This window comes from Arvicola amphibius, chromosome 9 (genome assembly GCF_903992535.2).
Source record: "Arvicola amphibius chromosome 9, mArvAmp1.2, whole genome shotgun sequence".
Taxonomy (NCBI): Eukaryota; Metazoa; Chordata; class Mammalia; order Rodentia; family Cricetidae; genus Arvicola; species Arvicola amphibius.
Window position 1 is genome coordinate 113,556,132 of NC_052055.2, and position 22,603 is coordinate 113,578,734.

Here is a 22,603-nt window from a genome sequence, read left to right on the forward strand (position 1 = left end):
CTTGAATATCTTTTCCCTTGTACATAGCACATACACTCTATCAACAAAAAGCATCTGCCCTGACTTCAGAATATAATGACCTCTCTTATTCTGTATTCCTAGTTACTGTAAGCACCCACCCAGAGTAGAATGATAACCTAATTCTTTTCTTTATTTTTCTCTGAAGCTGTTTTATTCATAGTATCTAGAGTATAAGCACATTAATCCACAAGTGAAATTATGTCTTTTTTTTTTTAAATTAAGGAAACCCTGCAGTGGCTGACCATGCCACTAATTAAAAGCCACAATCAACAAGATGACTTACACAACCCGGATCATTTGCCATCATGGCCAGGCTCTTTTCTCTCTGACCTCAATGGACCTTATGATGTTCCTGGAATGTTGACAGACCTCTATTGACAGAAACCAGATTCATCTTCTCTTTCTCTGGAAGCCCTAGATTCATCTTCTCTTTCTCTGGAAGCCCCAGATTCATCTTCTCTTTCTCTGGAAGCCTTTTCCATTTGGTTTCAATGTGGCTTGCTTGCTTATTCTTGAAAATGTTTGAATATGACTTTTGTGATAAATAACCACTTGTCCACCATACTTAAAATTACAGACCTACCTTGTCTGTCAGCACGCTACATTTTCTCTATAACCATTATCGTACAAAATTCAAATATGTACTCTATTAAGTGCAGGCTTTTGTATAGTTTCCCATATAAGATTCATGAGCTGTAGACTTTTTTTGGCAACCATAGTAAGAATTCAATTGAAAAATATTGTGCATTCAATGCTTGTTTTCCAAATTGCATGAGTGAGTATTGTTTAATCCATGTAAATCCCTGACTTCTGTCTTCTGCCAATGTAAGTTGATCAGGGTTAGATACTTACTACATCACCTGCCAATTGACATATTGTTTAGTGACCCAGAACTTGAAGAGTGTGATTTCTCTCAAAATAAATTAGATGAATCAAGCTGAGCCTCTTTCAGCATTTTGAAATGACAACAACAATCTTGACAGATATGTTTGGAAAGTAAACCAGAAATGTCATTATATCATGGGAGCTAGAAGAAGAGGTATGAAAACACAGATGGATAGATCAGACAGAAGCTTCAGTAAACAAAAAAATGATGTTTTATCTAGGGCATAGGCATGTAGCTCAGGTGGTAGAGACCTTACACTGCATGCATGAAGGTCTAGTTTCAATTCCCAGGAACACATCAACTAAATCACGCATACATATGTGTACACGTATATGTTCACACACACACACACAGACACACACACACACACACACACACCACAAATCCAAACAATTTATTCTGTGAAGATAAAGTCAGTGAACTGAGTAGTAAAATTCTATGTTAGATAAGATAAATACATTCCTGTTTTCCAGAGTTGCAGACATCGTATACATTTCCATTTGACTGAACAAAAAAAATCTTTAAATTTTATATTTTGCACTAAATATGTTTACAAAAATTTCTTTCTCCAAGCTGGATCTGTTGTAAAATTCTGTTAGTTACCTTCCAAGACTGACTGCCTGGAATGTGAAAAGTACCAAGGAGATCCTTAGATGTTCCTTTGTCGAGTGCTTGCTAACTGACATTGGGGATTACTTTGATCCCACCTGCTGGAACCCAGGCATCCTGTGGATTTAGTTTTCATATTCCTAAATTAAGCTTTGGAATTATGAAATTATTTGGATTATGAGCCCTGCCCTGTGCTACAGAGGCTCCAGCTTCCTAGAATACAGATCTGAGTCTCACAGTTTATCTCCACCATTGGTCTGCAGGACAGAGGCTCAGGTCCTGCACAATACCGTGAAGAGCACAGAAAACTCCGTTTGCATCCAGAATCTTCAAACCCTCATTCTCCATACATGATTTCATTTGAAGGCACTTTTCCTGAAAGAAAAATATGTAAGGCTGGGGCCACAGCCTCCATGGTAGGAATCATAGACCTGCACTTCCACAGGATACAAAGGGAAGCATTCCTGGGGTAGAATACAACATCCTTTGGATGTGTGACAGAAGTAATACAGCTAGGTCCTATGGTACTACATTTAAAAAAGAATTCTCTGACACACCAGTGTAGCCCAAAGTCAGAGTACAGTATTTTCTTCTTCTTCTTCTTCTTCTTCTTCTTCTTCTTCTTCTTCTTCTTCTTCTTCTTCTTCTTCTTCTTCTTCTTCTTCTTCTTCTTCTTCTTCTTCTTCTTCTTCTTCGTCTTCTTCTTCTTCTTCTTCTTCTTCTTCTTCTTCTTCTTCTTCTTCTTCTTCTTCTTCTTCTTCTTCTTCTCCTCCTCCTCCTCCTCTTTCTCTTCTTCTTCTTTTACAAGATAAACAGTTTGTGTGTTTATTTATGTTTTCTCACTTATTCAGTATGTATTTGGGGACTCTCTGCTATGTACCAGGTATTGTTCTAAGCTCTACAGACACAACAATGTAAGACCCAACAGAGCCTCCCTTTTATGGACTTTATTTATATCTACTCTCGGAATGTACAGCAATCCCCCTGCCATTCAAGGTGTCTTTCTATAGTCTATTACCTAGTACTTATTCAAGGCTGACCTGATCTACAGAGCAAATTTCTGAACAGTCAAGGCTATACAGAGATACCTTTTCTCGAAAAACAGACAAAACAAAACAAAGCAAGAAATGATTTCTACATCAATTTGAGCTCAGAAGAGTAGAGTTTTCCATTCCTGTGTCTGGTGTAGTTCCTCTTAGCTTGCTGCACCCTTTATAGTTAAGGATGAGCCTCCTCTCTGCATGTGTGCTCCCCCAACTCTGTCTACAGCATCATTTCTTCCTTAACCCAGCTTTTTGACTGTCTTACTTTTTGTTATATCATTCTAAATGATATTTATTATTATTATTTTTAATCTCTGAGACTTTTTTGTTTGTTATATTGGTTATGTAAAATGACATATTTCATCACAAACCACCTGATATCAATTGAATTCTTCCTCAAGGGTGCCTGACATTGTGGAAATGTCCCTTTGGGCACTGCTATTGGACTATTTCTAGCAACCAGGGAACCAAGGGTTAGATTTGCATCTAAGCAGCAGAGAGGGAGATAGTTTCTCTTTCAAGGATTAGTTACTGAGATCTCTAGAACTAAGGAGAGAATAGTAGAAGATCATCTGCCTTTCCACAAGTTCCCTGTGACACGAGAGAATCTGATGCTAATAAAACCTTAACAATCAGGAGAAACTGTCAGAGATAGCCATGCTCTTCTGCCATTCTAGGAAAAGAATAGGAGCTGGATAGTACACTGCATTGGATTTAGTGTCCTGTGTGTGCACAGTCCTGTGCTTGTCTTTAGGGGTAAGGATGTCTTCTGTACAGGTTTAGGAATGACATTCCTGAATGAAACTTTCTATGCTGTTGTAAATGAAGGTCTGATAATTCCCATTCGATCCACTATGGGAGAAAAACATCCTTATGTGTTTACCAGAATAAAATACCATGGTGTAGTGTTTACTTCAGTACACAGTTCGCAAGCTGGTTTTCTACAGTAAAGAATTATATTGACTAAAATTGAGTAGTGCTCACGTTGAAAATCTCTATTCCAGAGAACCAAAAGTACTTCAAATTTTTGATACTTATGGCAACAAAAACAGTTATCACTGCATAGTTCAGCCCCAAATTCAGTTTGGGTGTGAGGGTCTGGAAAGTTCTTATAATTAAGCATATCACATGACTCTTAATTATATTGATATAAACTTACTGGGACTGGGTTATGAGTTATCTCCTCTTGCAGGTGCGATAGATTACCTCTGAAGTACAGATGTATTCTAAAAGTCCTTCCATTTACTCTTAAAGACAAAATAAGTTTGCTTGGTAATTTTCTTTGGTAATTAGCCTGGATAAGAAACTCTTTTTCGCATCTTTGTCTCTCTCCAGACTTTCAAGTTAATAATGTTTTCCCTTTGATTTATCTAGAAATACCTCTCTAAAATTCTGATTATCACAGGTCTTTACCAGCAATTATCACTGTGTGATGGCCACTATCACCTTGCTATGAGTGTGTGTCACTAAAAGGGGGAAAGATGCTGTGGAATGAGGTTTTCTTGTTGTTTTTCTTGTATTTCTGGCAAGGTCTTCTAGTCAGAAAACAATCATATTCTTTTCAAATATATTTCTGCTTTCTGTATTTGGGAGTCTTGTTTTTAGGGTTTAACAGAAATGTACTTGGGAATCATTGGGTATCACGGTGACAAGAAGTGGGTGTCGGGCTGACGGAGTAGATTTTTGACAGTTAACCGAGTCAACTTGACTAGATTTGGAATGACCCAGGGAACCTGCCTCTGGGTGTATCTGTGAGACCTTTTCTAGAAAGGTTTAACTGAAAAAGACAGACCTACCCTAAATGTATCTGTACTACTCCATAGGCTTTATAACACTAACTAAATTAAGGGGGAAACAGTGCTGAGCACCACATCTCTCCCTCCTTTCTGATGGGCAGACACATTGTGGCCAGCCATATGCAGAGCGTCACCTGCAATGATGGACTCTACCCCCAAGCTTCCAGCAAAAGCAGTTCTGCCTTTTTAAATATTCTTTTCTGTCATAGATCTGAGCAAAGTAACTAATACACTGACACTCTCTGCCTCTCCTTTCCCCAGCTCCTAAGCTTTCCCTCTGTGTCCCTTATCCTTGACAACACAGCACTTGACAGCCTAACCAACAACCAAGATCAGATCTAATCGAGGGCACTGACTATTCTGTGTACAAATTGAAATCAGGATGAAATTGAGGGTGACTCTTCCAAGTCTGTCCTTGTTGTGTATCAGAAAATATAGAATGGGGCAACAGAAGACCACCTGCAGGAACAACTCAGTATAAGGTAGCAGATAGAATTCATGGCACAGAGGTTAAATGTCCTAAATAAACTACTTATCTGTCATATAGTTCATGATATGAATAATGAAAGTATTAGATATCAACACTGATCAATGATCAGTGTCAATGTATGATGCCATGTGATTAACAAATGTGTATATTCTCTGCCCTGCCCTCCCCAGAATTCAGCCACCTTTATTTTCTATTTAAAATAAATATGTAAAAAAAAGGAGAGCGGTAAGGTGAAGCAGAATTAGATTGTGCTGGAACAAACACATGGAATTCTACCCAGAGATAAGATCAATAGGAAAGGGTTAATTGATGTTTGAAAGAAATAATTGCAAGTAGTTTAATTGAGACCTCAATGAGTTGAGTCTCATTATTAGCTTTAAAAATGTATGATAAAGATCTTCAAAAAATGGCATCTAAAGTTGTCAGGCTTACTTCCACACAGTGGTGGTTGACTCTTGAGAATAGGTTCTCTTTGTGCCTGGTGTGATCTAGAAAGCAGCTTCTACTGCCAAGCAGCTCACAGCTGGGTTTAACAGTGGAATCCAGGAGAGAATTTCAGAGACAAGAACACAGTCTAAGGCACGTCTCTTGATTTCCCCTCCATTTGTCCATTTGGATTTGCGCTGTGTTTCACCTTTTTCTGTAGCCTGGTTGTGTCCTCCTTCTACTCCTCTTTGCTTTGCCTGACTTCCTCCAAGTGCCGCAGTGTCGAGGCTTCCATTTAGCCATTCTCTGGCCCTTCTCCTGCCACCACGCCTTGGCTCTCATTCTAGGTAGACAGCTGAAAAGGCCTGAATTGGAGAGGCAGAAATATTTCCTCTTCCTTCTGCTGTTTCAGTTCTTCCTCTAGCTATGGCTTCTGATTCCCACTGGTGCCCCTGGAGAGCAATTTAACCATGCTCACCTTGAGTCCCATTCATCACCTTGTCCTCTGACAGGTAATTGTTTTGAAAATGGGGCAGGGTGGGGCACTGCCTTGAAACTGGGCACTTCCCCTTTCTACATTTCTTTTATTTTCTTCCTCTGTAACTGACGTTTGTCTTCTTTGAGGAGGAAAGGATAAAGGACGCTTCCACTTTATTATTATTATTATTATTATTATTATTATTATTACTATTATTATTATTGGTTTCTCTTGTATAGCTCTGGCTGTCCTGGAACTTGCTCTGTAGAACAGGCAAACCTCAAACTCACAGATATCTGCCTACCTCTGCCTCCCTAGTGCTGGGATTAAAGGGTTAAAGGGTGCCACCACTGCCCAGCCACTTCCACCTTTCCTGCCTGCAGAAAGGGAGGTTTCCGGGGCACCCGGTAGTGTGGCTCACATAGCTTGAGCTCTTCTCACTATGTCTTTATCATCCTTTAGTTCTTCAATGCAAAATCTGGGGGCTTGAAACTTAAAGTGTTCATTCCGTGTTTTCATCCTTGCCTCTCACTCCCAGATTCCTTTCGCAGTTTCCAAATCAAAACCAACAGACTGAGCAGGTGGTTTCTTGGATTAGATGGCCCACTTTCAAGAATTCTGAGATCAAGTTCCTGTGTTCTAAATGTGTACGGTGGCAGTTTCTTGAGTTCCTCGGACTCCCTTTCTGCTCTGCTTTTGTAGGTTACAAGGCTTGAGCAACATTTGGTTTGCACCATGGGAGTCTGGTGGGGGGGGTATTTCATGAGAACTTATATTTAAAATTGTTTCATCTACGCAGAACTTATCCTCTACCACTTTTGCACCAAGGATGTTTTCCCTGTAAAACTTTTCTTTAGATGGCTTCACTCTGAGTTATAATTAAGCTAAAGTATGTAAGTAATTTTAGATGTTTTTAGGTGTTGGCTTATCAAGGGTTTCAAAGATTTGGGGGAAATTAAACATTCAAAACCCTGTGTTGAGCCTCCCTATTCTTTTCCAAAATAAAGCATTAAGTATGATATTGATAGAGTAATTATAGTTCCAATCATCAGTGTTGTTCAAATTTCCTTTCATTTTTCTCTTTTTAGTAAGTTTTTTAAATTAGCATAAAATTATTGAGCTTCCTTATTGCAGTTTTCTTACATGTGTGTCACCATATTTTCTTAATATTTGTTCGTCTTTTTCATTACCTCTTCCAACCTCTCCACCCATTAACAAAAGGAACCAATACTAGTTACAAGGTCACACATCTACCCCACTCCTGTACCCTGAAAGAACCTATTCTCTGAGCTGAACATATCAGATAGTCTAAAGACATAAGTATTAATTTTCATAAAAAGAATTTTAAATAACAAAAAGACTAAAGTAAAATTATAATGTTAAAGACAGCAAATTCTCTTGTCCAAAGGGTTTGCTTAGAACACTCCCTGAGAAATCCAAGCTTTTGTCTTTATTTACCTTTCAGAGTGCCTCTGAAGCCTTCTCTCAAAGGCTGGAGAAGCTTTGTCATTAAGCCCCCATTATGATTTTCTTTAGTTTTGTTTCTTAAAAAAAATAACTTAACTTTCAAAGAAAGAGAACACTTGGAGAAATTGTAATATACATTTTCAACCCAATTGCTTTCAGAGTCACAGTTCCAGACAACTCTAGCTTCACCCTCGTCTAGATAGCAGTATCATTTCCTTTATTTTTAAAACATTAGAAAGCATCATATGTATGTATGTATGTATGTATGTATATATGGAGAGCGTAAAGCATGACTACATGACTACACAAATTTAGGACATGACCATCGTTTCACAATAGTATCAAACAGTCAAACTGACCCTGCTCAGTTCATGAAGACTCCTTCTGATTCCGTATGTTTTCCTTGAAATCAAAATCCTATGTGTTTCCTTTGATTTTTCCCTTTTCTGTCTCTTCTCAATAGCATATACCACAGGCTGATAATACTGTTTATTTACCAAAAAACTGGATGGATCTTCATATTTAGCTTATCTCATTCTGCACATTTTGAAATGTGTGATGCTCTGATTTGGCTAGTGGTTTTTGATTAATTATTTCCTGGAAACTTATTTCTGTGGTGCTTGTTATTGGTCCCTGGAGTCTCAGAAGCTATTGACCATCTCTTACTTTGCAAAAGTAAAACTGAGTTTAGATGTTGTCTGTAGCCTCTATTTCTTCCAAATTTACATCAATCCCATTATGTGTTCTCATGATGTTATTTCTTGACAAGCGAAAGTTCACAATGTTCTAATTTCATTGGTAATTGGATAATTAGTGGGCACATGGTCTTTAATAAATGAGTTCTATTATCAACTATTAAGCAGAGTATTTTATATATTAAAAGCAGGGTAATTGTTCTATTATTTGTCCGTGTCTCTTGGTTCAGTTAAGAATGTCTCCTGTCTGTCATCCTCCACCCTCTCAGACCATTAAGAACCTGTGGTTACAGCATCAGAGTCACTGACTTCAGCCTATTGTGTTCCTTACTGGGATTGAGACCTGCCATTTCCCAAACATTAACTTGTGTGAACCTTCCAATTTTAAACTAAAAGAGATTTATTTGATATATGGATTTAGCTTAATTATTAAAGTAACAAGTCTATATTTAAGTCATAATAAGAGAAGAGAAAATATTAATGAACAGCAAAATAAAGATGCTTACTTTTGAAAAAAAAAATCCTCTCTTTCCCTTATTACTGCTCCCATTGATCAAAATCCCATATTAGTTAGATGAACAGCAAGTAAAAAAAGTTATGTCTGCTAAATAACTTACAGACCCTACTGTTATTTAGAAGTAATTGATTCTGTTTCATTTTTTCTTTCCTTTTATGTTTCTGTTATAGCTTTCAATGTAGACCTGCTTGTTCTATAGCTCACTGAGTAGAATCCGGGTGGTCTTGAACTCACAGAGATCTACCTTGGGGACTTGCATCAACGGGCCCCTTGTGCAGTCTTCACCTTTACAGATTCTTAGTTCCCATTAACTTATCCCCTGTCAGGAGTTCCAAAGCAGTCTTCTTAATTTGAGGAAGTATGAAAGGAAAGGAAGTTTTGTCCATGTGCAGATACATACCTTTTCCCTTTTCTTTTAAAAAAAAAAAGCCCTTCTTGTTATTTCCTCAGTAAAATTAGAGTAACTTGTGAAATGTTTAAATATCCAAGTAAATTGGTTAGGATAAGGGTTGGTCTACTTTGGAAAAGAAAGTTATGTCTGAGAAAGATCCATGACAGATGGTTCATGCTACCTGCAAATGCTAAATGCATCATTAGGAAATAGCCCAAAATATTACTTTGAATCATGTAAGCTGTATTTTGGCAAATTACTGTCTGGAGATGATAATAATGATGTCCTGATTCAGCCAAAGGAAGTTTAAAAACTAATTTTGTAGAAGATGCAGAGACAGACAACAGATGCAGAAATGTCTGGACACGGCTACCATTTTTCCCTTTGAGCAAAGAATCTGCTCCTTATTAAACTTGATAAAATCCTGGAGATTATTACATTAAGGCATTTGCATGAATATTCTTATTATACCTTTCTCTCCTCTGTTCCCTTTCTCTGCTGATATCTCCATTTCCCCCATTTATAGGCCCCCTTCCCTACAATCACCTACATGCCCCCCCAAATCTTCTCCCTGTTCTGCTTTCGTGTCTCATATTGTTTATCACCCTCTTAGACCTTCTTCCTTAAAACATACTATGGTTATAATCTCCTATTTACATTCATGATACAAACATATACATATATACACACATATATGTGCATGAAAATATACATAAGTATGTATATTTAATCATATACACACAGCTGAATTTAGATTCCACTTATGAGAAGGAATGTGTGGTACTTAGTAATCTTCCAGTCTGGCTTGGCTCGCTCTCATTTGCATCCATTTCCCTGTAAATGTCTTTGCTTCAGTTTCCCTCATTGCTGAAAGGGGATTTCTCAAACATTGCTCTCTGTCCTGAAGTGAGGGGGTGGGGAACGAAAGGCATAATTAACACTGAAAGGCATAACAGAATGGAGAAGAGGTGTTTCCTGCTTCACAACTCCTGAGTCCATACAGAATATCCAACAGCTCAAAACCCAACAAGCCTGAAGCTGAGAAAATTGTCAGGTTGGATTCAGGAAAATACTTAAGCAGCGTCACTTGTTAGCTCATTGTATAAAACACTTGGTCATCTGCCCCAAAGTAGGAGCTTTGGCCCTCTTTTGTTACACTGTGTGGATGAGACACATATGTGCAATTTCTAAAATGTTCTGAGATTATTTTCAGCAAAATATTGTCATTTCTACTGCAATTGCATGGAACTATCCAATTTCCATGTAATGCAATAGCTGTAATTATTTCCTTTTTATTTCATTTGAGATTTTTAAAATTTTTGAACCAGGCATCTCATATAGTTGAGGTTGACCTGGCAGTCACTTTTTAGCTGGAGATAAACTTGAACTCTTGATCCTTCTGCCTCAGGGTCCTGGATGCTGGTACTAGTGTGTGTCACTGCCCAGGGCTAAAAGCCACAACTTCTAAATAATGGGTAATGGTTTAAACATATTGAATCTCTTTAGCGCTTAGTAGAAACGCATGCACGAGGTCTAAAAGGCAACTAGATCATTTATCTCATCAAGAAAAGAATAAGATCAGTGACTCCTGCTGGAAAACTCCGTTCCCCCTTGTGAAGTGTCTTGTGGGCACTGTTCTGTTTGTTAAAGTAGCTTAGTGTGTGCAGACTTCATCAGAGAAACCTGATAATAATGCCAGAGGTGAGGCAGACACCCACTGCTTCTTAAGCAAACAAAAGCTTATTTTTTACATTTTTTCTCTTTGAGGAACCTTGAATACTAATATCAAGTGCAAAAGGCTCAAACGATTAGCTCTTAAAGGTCCTTTGCTGTTAACTCTTGACATTTTAATAAGCATAATGACTAATATATGAATGAATAAAGAGATTTGATGTTATTTTTCAAGGGTGTAGAGTTCTAATTTAGCATAGTTGAGAGATCTGACTAAAGACAAATGAAGTGTGAGGCCGTGGAAAGAAACACTGTGTAAAATAAAAACTGCTTTATGAAAGATCCACGTATTAAGTTACTCTAAGATTACTGCCAGATTCTCCCTCCCTCCCTCTCTCTCTCTGTCTCTCTCTCTCTCTCTCTCTCTCTCTGTCTCTCTCTCTGCCTCTCTCTCTGTCTCTCTGTCTCTCTCGTGTTTTACAGACACATATGCGGTTATTCCATATTCCTATTTAATTATATCTGATTAACAATTGCATCATGGAGTGAAATTCTCTAATTATGATAGACCTCTGCAAGGCTTTTATGTTCCCCAGTTTTCCATGTCATTGTAAAGTAACAAATATGAATAGAGAAGAACAACTTTTTGCTGCAAATTACTTAGTGATCTCTCCTCTATTTGTTTCCTAGATACAATGATACTTGGCAGCTAATTATTTCTCTACATGTCTTTCCTCCCCCCCCCCTCTCTCTCGTGAACATCTTGGCTATACAGGGTATCAGTCATACATATTTGTGTTTTCATACCTGTATACTAAAAGTATGTAAGTATACTAAAAATACTTTCTGAGGCGATCAAGGACTATTTCAATATTGAACAAACTCCTACCTATGACTCTGGCTGCACTGAGAAACAGGAATTCAGCTGTGTGCTTTTAGCAGACAGGTTGGATCCAAACCAAAATACTTGTTATTTCCTTTACCTCCTTCCTCTTTTACTAAGACTTTGGTGGAAGGTTAAGCTTGTACTCCATTCTGCATGTACTCTATACAAAACATTTGGTGTTTAATGCCCATGTTTATCTGCCTAGTTATGCATTCCCACTGTGTGTGTTTGTGTGTGTATACAGGGAGTCCAGAGCAGTATGTTAATCTTCTGATCCATTTCTTTCCCCAGGATTCCAGTGTCTCTTATTAAATCTGGAGCTAGGCTGATGGTCACCAGTCCCTGGAGATCCTTCAGTATTAGCATCATACAGTGTAGGGTTGCAACATTCCTAGTTTTTATTTAATACTTATGCAGCAAATTCTCTTACTCACTGATCCATATCAGCAACCTTCTACCACACCAGTGAATACCATCTTTTGAAATGTTGAAGGAATCAATGTCCTTGAAATTTAAACTTACTCAATATAGTCCTGTATCACTGGGATTTCTGAGCATAAAACTACTTATGACAGAAATGAGATACTAAAATTTTTATTAGAAAAAACTGATCAATTACTTTGAAATCAAACATCAAATAAAATGATGTATTATTTCATGCTTTTCTTTTTCTGCAATCTATAAAACTATTTAAATAAGTTGAAGTGTTATATTTTATATTATGTGTATGATTGTTTCTTCTGAATGCAATGCTACATACATTCAGCGCCCAAAAGAGAATAAAAGAGGGCATCAGAAATCCTGGAACTGGAGTTTAAAATGTTTCTGAGCTGTCATCTGGGTGCTGGAAACCAATCCAGGTCCTCTGTAAGAGAACCAAGTGCCATTGAGTGTGGAGCCATCTCTCCAGCCCAATCCCTAAAATTATTAATAGACCACTTTGTATGATAATGCTTTACATTCCAAAGTTGTCTTTAGCTGAGCAGATCCTACTAACATTAGCTTGAGTAATGGTTCTCAACCTTCCTAATACTAATATTGTTCCTCATGTTATGGAGACCCCAAAACCATAAAATTATTTTCATTGCTGTTTGATAACTGTAGATGGTAACTTTTTATAAATCATAATGTAAATATATGATATGCAAGATATTTGATATGCAACCCCTGTGAAATGTCATTTGACTCCCAAAGATGTTAGGACCCATAGCTTGAGAACCATCTATTTAGAGACATACAGTACTGCTTGCTACATTAAGAGAAAGGGGCAACAAGATTCATGACATATTTTTATGTCTTTTCTCATTTTCAAACAGAATGTAAATAGAAAAATCACACAAAACAGGGATTCAGCATCCTATAGAGAAGAACATGGTGGCCTTGCAGCACCTTGCTCTCCAAGCACCTCAGTTGTTGTCTCTTTTCCTCTAAGGAACACAGGTTCCTTAACTTCTATGGAAAAAAGACCCTTGTTTATATTTTTCCACTTAAAAACTGAACATGCATTCTTAGTATTTTTTCTTCCCACAATCCATATACAGAAGCACACAGAAAATACTATTTCGCATATTGCTTGTTCTTTCATGTTTTTGTCGCATTTAGCCTTGCTAATATTTATAGTCTGTTTTCTTAAATGAATTCCAACATGTCTTTACATTATATAAGGAATCTCCATTTAATTTACTACTGGTACTTTTGTTGGTATTTGAATTATCACAGACTGGAGACTTGTATCATTTATATTTTTTTTGGTCATCATCAGTGTATATCTTTGTTGGGCATATATCTGGGGGGGCAATTACTAGGTCTTGGTTAGTGTGTATGTCCAACTTTCCTGGAAAATGATTGACTATTTTCTGATGTGACTGGAAGCATACAGTTGTCACAGGCTATATTAATGGACCAGTTTTTGACTTTTTGCATGTGGTGGCATTTAATTATGGTCTCGGTTTTATTTCATTGGCTATTAATGAGGCGAGTCACATTCAATATATTTATTATTGAAGATTCACACACTGTAACAGTGAAATGCTTTACCAATTAACTTGACTGTTTTCAATTTTCTTTCTTGTTCTTATTGATCTGAAGAATCTTAATTTTCTTGAAATAGGGACTTGCCAGTCACATGTGTGTTACATGACTTCCTTTGAAACCTTGTATTTTCATTTTTAATGCTCTCAATTTTATCGTCATTTGAAAAATAACAGGCTTGGCTGTAAATGTAGTATAAATGTAATATTTTATTGTTAGTAAGGTTTTTTTTTACAAATACTGTAAAAATTATTTTCCTACTCTAAGGTCAAACTATATATCATAGAGTAGCTTTAAACTTATATTGCTTTGTTTTTCATATTTAGTACTTTAGCCCATCACAGATGGGTCTGTTCATAGTTTTAAGTCACGGTCATTTAAGTGTATAGTATGAATTAGTTTGTCCTAGCACAAATTTTTAAAAAGTTTTTCTTCCCTTCTCTCTAACACCAACATTGCCCCCACTCTGCACTTGTAAGTTAGTGCTTAAAATAATTCTGTTTTCATCATTTCTGTTATCGTATTTTCATGTATACAGCACACACACAGTAAATTACTTACAATTTACAAATATGAATTCTTTGTATGTGTTCCTTCTATAACTGTAAGATACTTGGAATCCTCTTGAAATTTGATTTTCATATGTATTTTAACTTCATCTTTTTTATGAACTAATTATTTTGCAAACTTGATCGACAGTTTCCTGCATCTTGTGTTTGTATATAATGCCATTACAATATAACATCTTCCAAATCCATGAACATGATGGATTTTTGTGTTTATTTGTTTTCTTTATTTTTCTTCTTTGTAGATTTATTGGTTCTCCAAATAATGGTCTCAAAAACTTTAGTTAGAATCATTACCCCATAATATTATTTTTATTTATTCATAAAATTATCGATATTGTAAAAGGTTTTGTATGTAAATTGGTGTTATATTTGTTTCAGACAATCTATTCTGATTATAGTCTTCCCTTCCTGCACTCTTTCCTTCTCTCATTGCAATACAAGTAGGCATCTAAAATATAAAAAAGAATTAAAATAAGATGAAATAAAAGCAATAAACAAGAATAGTTCAAAACAAAAACACCAGGAAAAAATGCCCAAAGCACTGTGTGATGAAAAGAAACCCAACAAAACAAAAAAAGTTCAAAATACAACTGAGCTGATTTTGTGTTAGCCATCTGTTGCTTGGCATGGGACCTGCCTTTGAGTGTGGCTGGTATACTCAGTGAGATTTCAATGGAGACCACTAATTTTTCCTTTATGAGCTGTTATTCATTGATGATATCTTCTGGGTCAGGGGTGGGAACCTGTGTCCACTTCTACTCAATGTTGGAACCCCCACCTGACTCAGACCTGTGCAGGCCCTTTGCAAGCTCCCACAATCTCCGTGACTACATTTGTGCGTCTGTCCTGTTCTGTTATCTAGATCTTGTCTCCTTGGTGTCCTCCATCCCATGGGCTCTTACAATATTTCCACCTCCTCTTCTTCAGGGTTTTTGAGCCCTGCAGGGGAAGGATTTGATGGAGACATCCCATTTAGGACTGAGCGTTCCAAGGTCTCTCACTCTCTACACAATGTCCACTTGTAGGTCTCTCTCTTTGTTATGATGTACTTCAGGAAGAAGCTTCTAGACCCAACAGGACTGACACACATATGCACTCACAGACACTGTAGCAGCATGCACAGGGCCCGCACAGACCTAAGCTAGATGAGACCATACCTGATGAGAGGACAAGTGGACTCATGTCCCCAAATTATAGAACCTGTTTGAAATGTTGCTGGGGCAGCTGGCCCAATCCATTGCATTCAGGGGCGTGGCTGCCCCAGGGGAGAGAGGTACCTTTAAAAAGAACCGGGTTGGGGATAGACACCCTGTTTCCCCCCCCCCTCCCCCCCCCGCTTGACTCTCTGCTTCGCTGGAGCCTTGGCTTTGTAAGTGTGTCCCTCTTTCTCCTTTTATTAAAACTGATTTATTCTAAAAGGACTATTTTTGGTTATTTCCAAATTCCTCCGACCGCCGTTACAAAATGTATTGTTTAATTACATTGGTGAAGCTTAATCACACACTTTTTTATTATTTTTTGTTTAGGATAAACTTGTGCATGTGGATGCATGCACACGAACACACACACACAACAACAACAACAGCAACAACAACAACAGAAACCTTGAACAAAGCAAAAGCACGACTTGGGGGACATAGAAAAAAAAGCAAGCACTTATCCATAGCTAACCCACACCTGGAGTCAGTAAGCCGGCTAATGGCTTAATTGCAATGGGACTCAAGTTAAAAGGGGAGAGTTATCTCCAAACATCTCTTTCTCAAGGCAAGACATGCAGATCAATAACAGAGAAATGAAAAATACACAATATCTCCAATCATCATAAAGGTACAAACCAAAGAGAGATACAACCTTACTCTAGTAGAGGTGTGCTTCATAAAAAAAAGACAAAAATATTAAATGCCGGTTGCTCACCTTCCTGGACTTAGGGGGAGTTGGGAGGACCTTGGACTTAACATAGTGAAGGGAACCCTGATGGCTCTTTGGCTTGGAGAGGGAGGGAGTGGGGGTATGGGTGGAAGGGAGGGGAGGGAAGGGGGAGGAGGAGGGGAGGAGTTGGAAATTTTTAATATAAAAATGAGAAAAAAATATTAAATGCCGCAAGGCTATGAAAAGGAGACCCACTGACTGCTAGTGGGATTGTACATGGACTCTTCCCCTTGCCCTTACAGAGCAGCACAGAGGCTTCACAAAGAATTAAATACTGCTTTCCCAGTGTTCTCCCCTGGTGTCCTTCAAGCCCACTTACCTTAAGCTTCTCATTTTTCCTAAACTTGGGGATTCTTTGCTTGGATTGAAATTGGACCATGGCAAGGGGAAATCATATGTTTTTTTTTGAAAGTACACGTGGGCATAATGGCTAGTAATTACTATCAATTATATTTCCATTGCTTGCCCCAATCCATACGAGAAGCAAAAGGTTAAACTGTGAGGACATGGTTGTAATTTTCTTGGGAAAGTCTTTGCCCACATGCTTGCAGCTTGTATAAAAGGAGTTTCCTGAAACTTTCTTATGTTTGGAAACATATGTCTGTGTGTCTGTCTACCTGCCTTTCAGCCTGCCTCCCTCCCTTCCTCCTCCCTCCCTCCCGCCTTCCCTCCCTTCCTTCCTTTCCTTTCTTCTTTACCTCCCTCCCTCCTCCTCCTCCTCCTCCTCCTCCTCCTCCTCCTCCTCCTCCTCCTCCTCCTCCTTCTTCTTCTTCTTCTTCTTCCTCTTCTTCTTCCTCCTCCTCCTCCTCTTCTTCCTCCTCCTCCTTCTTCTTCCTCTCTCTCTCTCTCTCTCTCTCTCTCTCTCTCTCTCTCTCTCTCTCTCTTTCTTTTTGGCAATTTTTGAGATAAGGTTTCTCTTGTGTGGCCTTGGCTGTCCTGGAACTCAGTATGTAGACCAAGGATGACCCTGAACCCAAAGATCTACCTCCCTCTGTTTCAAGAGTTCTGGTATTAAAGGTGTGACCCACCACAAAGAAACTTTTTCTTATGCAATCTTTTGTGATTACCATTTTTTGTTTTTTGTTTGTTTGGTTTTGTTTGTTTTGTTTGACCAGGTCATGTAGTTCAGGTTGGCTTAGACTCCTAGTAGCAGAAAATTATTTTGAATATAGGGTTCTTCCTCTGTCCTCTGCATACTGGCATGGATGACCTTCACCCCACACCTGATTTAGTATTCAATTCACCTATGTGTAGGCAAGAACTCTACAAGCAGCTCCTGACCCATTGCTGGCACCTATTACTTCTCTCAAGCATTTCTTCTTCGGTTGCTTTGTTTGTGAGTCTTTTATTAAACATCAGTTAGATTGACAACTTATCATTTCTTTGTTTTCCGACATTCATAGAGTACCTATACGTTTTCTACCTTGAATCTTTGTTAAGTCCCTTATTTCTCCCTCCTGGTTAGGTTTCTTTGTCCAAAGTTTTCTACTCACCTGACTAATTATCCCTTCAACTTCATTTTTTATCAATTTGTCTCTAACACATACATACACAATTGTTTTTTTAGGTTCATTATTCTCTTCTCAAAGTGAACCATATTTTCTTTATTTTGATGTTTATTTTGATAATTCTTTATTCCGACATGTCAAATGTCTACTTTTCCTACTGTTTTATCTCATCCATCTTTTTTCCTGCAGTTTGCACTTCCCCATCTCCTGAACTGCCTCTGTACTCCCAATTCAGGAGCATTTTCATTGTGAACTCAAACTTTTCTTCAAAGTGCATTTTCTGGTGTCCATGACTGGTAGCCACATTACAAAAGGCTACAACATGGTGCTCAAATGTTAGGTCCTTACCAAGGGATTTTGTTGCCCTTGTCTAACTGTTGATACATGTTCTAGTCTTGATGTTCTTGTATCTACCCTCCATCTGAACTGCCACAATTGGCAGTGTTTCAGATTCAGCCATCATAGAGCTAGGTACTGCCTTCCTTCTCTCTTCTTGTCACAGGAACAACTTTTAGCAGACTCACACTTAACCTGAGAACATGTGCATCAATTCATTGCAGAATTGCTTAGTTTCCGAGTGGTCACTGGAAAGCAAGTCCTAAGGCTCACACACCCAGCTGTCTGATCTTCCCTACTCCACTTTTCTCCACTTCTGACATTGACTTCTCTATCAGAGACACCAGAGGATTTTGGATGTTCTTTGTAATATCTTTTAAGCCATGTCCTGTGTTAAAAACAATTATCTCTTTTACTTATTTTCACCTGTAAACCATTGGGTTTTCTCAATAAAGTTTAGAGAGAATGTTAGTAAAATACATTAAGTTTAAGTTTACAGTAATTGTAGCATTAGATCAACACTAAACATGTCACCTTCCACTATTGCCAAAATTACTAATCAATCTCCATGTGATGTTTGCACTTTTTTTCATGAAAAAGTTAGCCCTTATTGTAGGTCTAAATCATGCAGCAGGTATCAAGATACATTTTGCTGTTTATGCATCGCTGGAGGGGAAATTGGAAATGATGACAGTTGAATCTATTATGTAAGATAATTTGTATAACAAGCTATTTTTCTAAAATTTGTTTTGCTATTTGTCCCTATTGCTTTCTATTTTCAAACTTTTCTCCAACTCTTCTCTTAGCTACAAGCCTTAGGGACGAGGGATAGAATATTGCTACACACTCAATCAGTGACCAAGAGATCTGCAGCTTTTGGGCCAGTCGCTTGTTCAGCCCCCCCACCCTTGGTTCTCCCTTCTCCACAATCATATTCTATTCTGAAGTTTCTGGGGTGATGTGGTGTTTCTAAAAGATTCCCCCAAAGTTAGCACTGGCTTTAAAGTTTGAACAACATTTCCCCCCACACACATGCAGTTGAATTTATCACACGTGTGGTTCTGTTTCTTGGTGTATTGAGTGAAAAGTTTGCACTGGGTCTTAATTTGCTACACTTTGCAGTTACTCATTCTTTTCTTCAGCAAAGATTGGCAAACATTAAGCCTTACCGAGACTTCCTCCCCAGCCTACCCCTTTCAATTTTGCTGTTGGTCTTTTCTAAGCGACCATTCTATCTTTGAGTTTGGAAACTCTGTGACATGTTTTTCTTCTAACTCCCCTCTTTTATAAAAAATAGGTTCTTTTCTTATACAATATATACTTAACAGTTGCCACTTCTGGACAATAGCAAGTGATGTCTACTCAGACAGGTACCACTGCATTTTATTTTAAAACAGTCATGCATAATTTATGAAGGTCTTCAAAGTTAAATTATTTAGAACTCCTGAAGAGGTACATTAGTAGTTACAGATTATTGTTAAGAAGTAACCCAAAGGGGAATAGAAAATGGATGTTAAATATTGAGTTGCTGTTCATTGCAACTGTGGAACCATTTCGTACATTGGTTATGGTGAGAATGTGTGCTAACATTTCTTTGCAGAACCACCTGGAACACATCCTAGAGCTTTAATTTCTCAAATACTTATTTGTAAAAAAAAAAAAAAGTATTCCTCCTTCAAAGATGTTGAAATTAGGAAGAACCCCTTTGATTTTTCTCCTCTTCCCTCCCCTGTGTTATCCTTCCTGCTGTCAGTGGGGCTCCCGTTTGATGAAGATCTTGAGGTTGGCTGTCATATCCTAAGCAAAGCTAAGAAAGGTTTAAGGAGAGATGGCTTATGTGGTGAGGAAAATGAAATATACTTAGAAGATTTAGAAGGCGGTGAGATTTGTTTTTGATTTGAATGCTATGGAAAAGGCTGAGATGAGAATAAAACTATGTAAATGATAACCTAAGTGGCTATTATTTATTCAGTCTTGCCAGAATTGCAAATATGCAGCTTAGAAATATTTAAAAATATATTTGTACCCTTTCCACTTTTTAATATTGTTATGATCAACATGTTATGTTAATATCTCTGATTTCAAATAATAACCAAGATGTGGGGAGTTTTTATAGATGTTTAAACTGACACAAAAACCAGAGCATAGTTCCATGTATTCCAAGCAAATCTCTGTCCTATAGGAACCAAAACATGAACCCATCTCCCATTTATGACTTCACATGTATTTCCTTCCTATAGGAACCAAAACACAGACTCAAAGTATGAATAGGTTGAATAAACGCTGACCTAGTTTATGAATGATGAAATATTAGAGATATTCATGAAAATTTTTCCCCTAGTCATTTTGTAACTGATATTAAAATCTATGCTGCTCTGTAATGAACTGGAAAAGCACTGTCATAAATATCTGTATATCTAGAATTTGTATTTAGGAAGTTATGATTTATGTGTTTTATAGCAAAATGAAAATAATTTCAACATGATTCAAGATTTTCACTCTGTCGAGGTCCTCAGTCTCTGAGCCATGACATCTGTTAGCTTATCTGACAAGTACTCTCATTGAATTAGATAAGTGCTCTAGATTTTATTTAGCATTTTTGATTTAATAACCATAGCAACCATATTTATTTACAGTGTATGTCTATTTCTCCAAGCTCTCTGTTCTTGCACAATTTTTAAGTTATAGAGAAAAGCCAGTTGTTTCCAGCATGTGCTCTTTTACAAAGTACACTTTAGACTGGGGTTCTGTGCAAGCGGCGTTAGTTACAACTATCGTTTCTATGCATATTTTCAGAGTTCTTTTCTACCAGTAAATACTAAATTTTTACGTCTAGACATTTTTCTTCTCCATAAATTTATGTTATGAAGAGGCAAGTTTGATGAGTTGTTTTGTAGATCTGAAGCCAGGCATGAGGACAGGATGAGAATCAGGGCCAAAATCCAGAAGGAATGAGCACTTGGAGCCTTGAGGGGTGTGTTTGTCAGGAGGCTGGAGACCCAACACAGCTTGGCCTGCTTAGGAACTGTTTGGTGCTGCCTATTGCAATGTTATGCCTCTCTCTTAAAAGCATTTAATGCAAATATAATAACTTTTTGCTAGAAAAACATTTCTGGAAAATCACCTTATTTTTCCAGAGACAGTATTTCTCTGTGTATTAGTTGTATTAGTCCTGGCTGTCCTGGAGCTCACTTTGTAGACCAGGCTGGCCTCATACTTACTGAGAAGCACCTGCCCCTACCTCCTGAGTGCTAGAATTAACAGCGTGCTCCACCACCACTCTGCTGGAGAATCTGCTTCTGAAACAATGGCACATATTCGAGGAGGCAGGCTGGTTTAAACATGAAACAATGTATGTATGTGTCAGTATATCACAGGGTGTCTCATTTGTGTGTTTTTTACATATTTTCTTCTTTTTTTTTTTTTGGTTTTTCGAGACAGGGTTTCTCTGCAGTTTTTTTAGAGCCTGTCCTGGAACTAGCTCTTGTAGACCAGGCTGTCCTCGAACTCACAGAGATCTGCCTGCCTCTGCCTCCCGAGTGCTGGGATTAAAGGCGTGCGCCACCACCGCCCGGCTTTTACATATTTTCTAAAATTAAAATTTTTTAAATCAAAAGATTTTTTTTAAAATTGTATCTGAGTTCAAGCTCATCGCCATTGTCCTTGGTTTCTCAGTCCTCCTCTACCGTCAGCCACATTCAGAGAGTCCGGTTTGGTCCCCTGTTCCATCAGTCCCATTCCAACTGGACTTGGTGGTCTCCCGTTAGATCTGTCCCACCGTCTCAATGGGTGAACGCACCCCTCACTGTCCTGACTTCCTTGCTCATGATCTCCCTCCTTTTGCTCCTCATCAGGACCTTGGGAGCTCAGTCCGGTGCTCCTATGTGGGGCTCTGTCATTTTCTCCATCCAACGCCAGGTGAAGGTTCTATGGTGATATGCAAGATATTCACGAGTATGGCAATAGGATCTGGACATTTCTGGCACCCTCTCCTCAGCTGCCCAAGGAACTAGCTGGGGGCATCTTCCTGGACACCTAGGAACCCCTCTAGAGTCAAGTCTCTGCCAACCCTAGAATGGCTCCCTTAATTAAGATATATAAGCTCACCTTCCTGGACTTAGGGGGAGTTGGGAGGACCTTGGACTTAACATAGTGAAGGGAACCCTGATGGCTCTTTGGCTTGGAGAGGGAGGGAGTGGGGGTATGGGTGGAAGGGAGGGGAGGGAAGGGGGAGGAGGAGGGGAGGAGATGGAAATCCTTAATAAAAAATGAGAAAAAAAAGAAAAAAATTGTATCTGAGTAATTCACTTTTCTGATTGTTCCACTTTATGTTTTGTGCTTACAACAATTACAGAAAATTTGTTATGATTCTTCCCAATTGAACATTTTGGGGGATCGACAAGTCTTTGATTTATGATGATAAATTTACTTTTATAGCAGTTGCTTACCCTACTTTTATGGTGATTGGGAAGTCAAATGTATTCTTGTTGGTTAGCTTCTCTTAGGGAGACTTGAACATATGTCTACATACTGCAGACCGAGCAACAATGACAAATCAAAGTAAGAATTTCATGAACATCATCTTGGTGAACCAATAACTATATTAGGGTTACTTCCAGGAATGTGAATGAAGGGTTATTTACAGGTGCATGAATGAATCAAAGGGAACTACATCCCCAAGAAGCTCAGACTGGTATTCATTTATGAAAGCTACAGTCATGGAGCTCTTATAACTACTTACCAATGGCTCAGTAGGCCAGAGATTTATCTCCTCAACAATCACTGCTGCTAATAGAACCTTAGGGAGAAAGGAAATTTGTGAATCCTGTCAGAGACTACTGATGCCAGTCCAGA